Raw genomic sequence first — 6,000 nt, 5'->3', positions numbered from 1 at the left:
ATTTCATACTAACGTATGTCAACTCTTAGCATTCAGCATGCATAATGTTATGAGATGGTAATACTGAGCCATTGGACGTGGCTTTCATAGTGGTCAGTTGAACTTTAATAATGTCAACCTCTTTGTGAGGTTACATAAATGTATATGCATGTATGTATATATTGGTGAATACTGTCAGCAGGTTCTCGTTTCAACATGTTTCATTGAATATGACTGCTTTTTCTGCGTTGATTACACGGGACGATCACTGCGTTGATTATCCTGGACGTAAGTTCGAACTCTCATCACGGCCCTTGTGGTTTTATCCTGCGTTGATTATTTTTTTGTTTAGGGTTTCTATTCCTTTGACTAGTGTTCTTGCATCTTGGTTTAATTGGAAGAGGAGTTCTCTAAATGTCATATTTGTTCAAGGTTGACTAAAATAATACAAATTAACTGTAGAATGTATTATACTTATTATAATTTGCACAACGTTTTGAATCTACGTGGTTTATTCTCAAGTGAGGAGACAGATTGACTGATGAAGATTAAACCCCCACAATAGGTGGCACGGGCATGAATAGCCCATAGGAGGAGACAGTAAGGAACATGGGAGGTCAGATACATACCATTCTTTAAATATCCATAATTTCTGTTTTCAATCTGATATATATCCATTAACCACACGTTCCTTCTGTGTCTTTAATGGTCTATGTTTTCATGTCTAAAGATTAACGTAAACACATTTTTTTTAAATATATATATGTACAAAAGACCTGCGAGCAACACATATCTCAAGATGGTGGCCAAAATCAACCTTTACTTCACCCTTGAGTTAACTATAAAGGGGATAAAACTTAAATCCATATTAAATCTCTCACTTTCAAAAAGCGTCGAAAGTTTTGCAGCTGAAGGCTTTTATTGGCGGTTGGCTCCTCCCTCCCCTCGACGTGTTCCAAGAGAGGTCACTGCCGGCTCTATTAGTCCCACACAACACACACAGAATAATAACCAGCAGACGAAGTTTCACCTCTTATTAAATTTCTCCAAGTGGAAGCTCTCTTTTTTTTTCCGGAGTCTGGACCTCGGGATTCTCTGGTGACCCACTTCTAGGACTCCGAAAGTGCCAGAAAGTGGATACGTCTCTTTCGGGACTCTTGAAGAGCCGGGAGGTGGCTACGTGTATCTCAAGACTCTTGAAGAGCCGGGAGGTGGGTACGTGTATCTCAAGACTCTTGAAGAGCCGGGAGGTGGGTACGTCTGTTTCAAGACTCTTGAAGAGCCGGGAGGTGGCTACGTCTATCTCAAGACTCTTGAAGAGCCAGGAGGTGGCTACGTCTGTCTCAAAACTCTTGAAGAGCCGGGAGATGGGTACGTCTGTCTCAAGACTCTTAAAGAGCCGGGAGGTGGCTACGTCTGTCTCAAGACTCTTGAAGAGCCGGGAGGTGGCTACGTCTATCTCAAGACTCTTGAAGAGCCAGGAGGTGGGTACGTCTGTTTCAAAACTCTTGAAGAGCCGGGAGATGGGTACGTCTGTTTCAAGACTCTTGAAGAGCCAGGAGGTGGCTACGTCTCTCGACGTTTCTAAATTTGTGTTGCGTCACGTGAGTTGGTAAAGATTTCGCGAATGTAGAGTTGAGTCCATTCCAACAGCCTTCACCCTGACTAGTGAACGAGGGAGAGATGGTTTCTTCCTATGCTCTCCATTTTAGTGACATATTTTACTTACAAATTTATTTCTAACATCTATGAAAATATTTTATTATCAATATAATTATTTGTGATCAAGCTACTACTGATTCATCAAGTATCCTTCACGGATTCATTAGGCTTCCTTCAATGTCTCATTAGGGGTCCAGCCGCGCCCATCAAATGGAATCAGAATGTACCTAACTCATCAAAGGTCCGTCGCATCAAACAAAGCCTTTCATGGTTTTAATTGACCAGCGGAAACAGAGGAAGGAATGTCATGCTTTAGACCCCAAAGTGTCACGTGTTTAACTATATTTTACAAAAGCAAGAAAAGCTAGTGACATTAATTGTGGTATAGAGGTTTTTTCATTGGCTCTGCACGCTGGTGGAATGATGTATGGCGTATGGTTCAGACTACTTATGTAAGTGAAAGAATGCGAATGGGTTGTTGTAGCTACAGACCCACACACACACACACACACACACACACACACACACACACACACACACACACACACACACACACACACACACACACACACACACACACACACACGGGGTAACAGATAATGTGGGTATTCGTGTTTGGTCCAACTGTTCCATGTCCTTACCTCACCTTAAATAACAGGCGAAGAGACTTATGTCCATCAAGGAGCTGATGAAAGAGGAGGGGAGGAATACAGAAGAGAGGGGGGAGGAGGAGGAGGAAAAGGAGGAATAGAAACACGAGAAGGGGGATGTGAAATAGGAGTATTAGAAGGAGGAGGAGTGGGTATGGAAGAGGAGGTACTTTCAAATATTACAGAACAGAATCAGAAGCGGAGAAGGAAGACATTTGCAAAATGAGAATAAATAAGTATGAGAGCGAAAAGGGAGGAGTAGAAGGATGGGCACGAGGATATGATAGAAATTTTAAATAAGGAAGTGAAAAGAGCAGGAAGAAGAAAGAGAATGGGAGAAGGGGTAAGAAAAAAAGGGGATAAAGTAGATGAAAAGAATGAGAATAAAAAGATGAGTTAAGAAAAGGAAAGATCATGGGAAAAAGGCGGAAGAAATCAAAGAAACGACTGGTAATGATACCCTACAGTTGGCAGGGGAGAAAGCAAAACGGTTTAGATGAAGAGGAAGAAGACAGGAAGTAAGAGAGAATGAGAAGGAGGAGCACGGAGAAGGGAGAGGAAGTTAAGATTCTGTTTCAAAGGGACAGACGGTGTAGCATCTGAGGAGTCGAGGGCTTTGATGGTCTGAGGGAAAGAGAGAGAGAGAGAGAGAGAGAGAGAGAGAGAGAGAGAGAGAGAGAGAGAGAGAGAGAGAGAGAGAGAGAGAGAGAGAGAGAGAGAGAGAGAGAGAGAGAGAGAGAGAGAGAGAGAGAGAGAGAGAGAGAGAGAAACAGACAAAGAGATTGAATCATCTACAGTTCCTACTTAACCCTGCTCTCCAAATAAATGTTTGTTCAACATTCTATCAAGTTTAGCATAAACATTGTCTACAATGAGGACGATGTTAGGACAAGGTTTTACAAGAATCCGAGGTTGTTAGGCGAGGCAGCTGGCCCACACGGGGACCAGCTCTCATTCTTAATCCTGAGGAAGCCTCACTCACAGAAAAGACTTTTTTGGCACAAGAGGTTGAGTTGGTGGGAGTGTGGGTTGGGGGGGTGCATGGGCTGGTGACTGTGGGGGGGGAGTGTGTGGGCTGGGGACTGTGCATGGGAGAGTGCGGGTGGTGAGTGTGGTGGAAAAGTTTGGGTGGGAGGATAGTAAATAGGAAAGTGTGAGTGGGTGATAGTAGGTGGTAGGAATGGAGTGTGTCAATGTAGGTGTAGAAATATAGGTGGTGACTGAGGGTGTTAGAGAGTGTACATTGTGGTTATGTGAGTGAGAAAGTGTAGATGGTGACTGCGTCAGTGGGAAAGTGTAATTGGTGTTAATGAGTGTAGTCTTCAAATAGAAAAAAATAGTTTACAAATTGCATTGCACAGTACTGAATGAATGAGATCAGAAAATATTTGTAAATTAGTTAATAATGAACAAGGACCTGTCCACAAGGTGATATCCACAGTGCTAGCCGATAAATATATCAGATATTTACAATGGAACAGCTAGTGAAGAAAACCCAGCTATAAGAGCTTTAAAACAAATGTATCAATAAAGTGAGTGGATAAGACCCTCTCAGAGGTTTTCTTGAAAGCGATTAACATGCTTGGAATTGTCTGAATGTTAACAAGTATTGTATAAATCAACTCTACAGTAAGTAATGATATAGAGTTGAGACGCTGTTTACATGTACCAACTTTATGTATTGCTGTAGATCAATAGATCTAGATTTGACTGATCTAGATCTGGTTTGACCTGAAAATGGAAAATCAAGGATCAGAGCGGTAGAAATGATCAATCTAAGATGCCTTCTTTAATGCTGGAAGTTAGAAGTACAATAATATTCTTGAAAAGATATTGCGTGCAAAAATAAGTAGATCATATGAACGAGGAGAGTTTATTCAGACGGTATAGTCATAACAAACCCTATAACAATTATAGGGTTTTAAAGAGACTGTATTCGAATGATCTGAAAGTATCAGGAGGAGAGGAAGAAAATAAAGGAAGTGTTGTTTTGAGAAATTGAATAATAATGAATTATGAAAGTTAACATTTGTAAATGTTAACTCATGAGTGGTAGTAAATATGTCGGTGTATGAGTCTGGCGCTGATGAATCCCGGTAGAGCTTCAGTAAGTAGTTTGTTGTATACGGTTTCTATGTCGCATGGTGTTTGTATGAATTTTTTTCAGTATCTACATTCTTTTATATATATATATATATATATATATATATATATATATATATATATATATATATATATATATATATATATATATATATATGTATATATATATATTTGTAACCTGCCTCCCTACTCTAATACAGATGAAAATGGGATAACGATAATGATATTCACTACTTTTGTATTACTATTTTTTTATTAGTAATACATTAGTATTACTAAATGTAATTTATTAGTAATTTTATTTTTGACCCACTTACAATTCCAAGATTTATCTTTGAAATTCGGGATTCCCAAACCAAGGTGTTCAAATTTGCATTCCCAATTTCTCACTCCAATTTCGCTTTTCTAATATCCTGTTTCCACTTTCGACTTTCCAATTCCGCCTCGGTATCTATGTCAGCTGTCTCCAACTTTACGTTTGTGGATGAGACCAAAGCCAGACGAAACTTCATTACGGGAAGACTATTATTGTACGGATCCTGGAGTCATATCCACTGTGGCGGTGCATTCTCTGTGTTCTTATAACCCTGACTGGCTAAGATATTCAATTATTTTGTGAATCTGCTTTTGGTTTGTATTCATGCGTGTTTGTGTTGGTATAAATTAATTGTTGTTTGTGCGTGTGTACTTACGTAGTTGCCTAATTGTACTTACCTAATTGTGATTGCGGGGGTTGAGCTCTGGGGCTTTAGTCCCGCCTCTCAACTGTCAATCAACTGATGTACAGATTACTGAGTCTACTGGGCTCTATCATATCTACATTTGAAACTGTGTATGGCGTCAGCCTCCACCACATCACTGCCTAATGCATTCCATCTGTTAACTACTCTGACACTGAAAAAGTTCTTTCTAACGTCTCTGTGGCTCATTTTGGTACTCAGTTTCCACCTGTGTCCTCTTGTCCTCTCATTAATTTTAAATCATCAACAAATTTCCTCAGTTGTTGAGATACACTTGAGACAGCATGGGCACTATAACCAACCCTTGCGGTGCTCCGCTCGCTACCTCTCCCCCCCCCCCCACGTTATGATATATTATTTTTACTTATTATCTTTATTTGCCAAGCGTTGGCTAGCTATCACAGCTTCTAGTTAGTTTTACACAAGTCTCGTAGCACTTGTGGTACAGAATAACAAAGAGACCAATTACAATGCAGACATTCACGGCACACTGAGAACTCACACGCAAACCGAATATTGAATTGCACTTTTTCATAGACCAATAACACCCCTTCCCCCCCCCCTTCCACTTCCCTTGTCAGTATAGCTGACACGTGACAGTTAGCGATTACTTCACAGTGTGCATGTCCACTCTCAGAGTCCAGGGGGGAATGGAGTCCATAACGACACTTAAGTCGCAGGAAATTGCTGTATGGGTTCCACCTGTCCCACTGACGATATCTTTCCCAGACTTTCTGTGGAGGTCAGGTGCTCAGACTTACTGTATTTTATTTTATCTTCTCCTCCTCCTCCTCCTTCTCTTCCTTCTCATTTCTATCTGAATCTTCATCCCTCTACCTCCTGCTTCTCCTCCTCCCCCTTCGCCG

The 6,000-nt window shown here is 40.7% G+C and overlaps 1 protein-coding gene across 1 annotated transcript in view; it reads left to right on the top strand.

The window, feature by feature from the left end:
- The window catches only part of LOC123751027 (putative neural-cadherin 2), a 350,210-nt gene that overhangs the window by 1,172 nt on the left and 343,038 nt on the right, over window positions 1-6,000 (top strand). The window lies entirely within an intron of this gene.

Source organism: Procambarus clarkii, chromosome 5 (assembly GCF_040958095.1).
Source record: "Procambarus clarkii isolate CNS0578487 chromosome 5, FALCON_Pclarkii_2.0, whole genome shotgun sequence".
NCBI lineage: Eukaryota > Metazoa > Arthropoda > Malacostraca > Decapoda > Cambaridae > Procambarus > Procambarus clarkii.
Note: the sequence above shows the minus strand (reverse complement) of the source record. Positions and strands in the feature narration are given on the sequence as shown.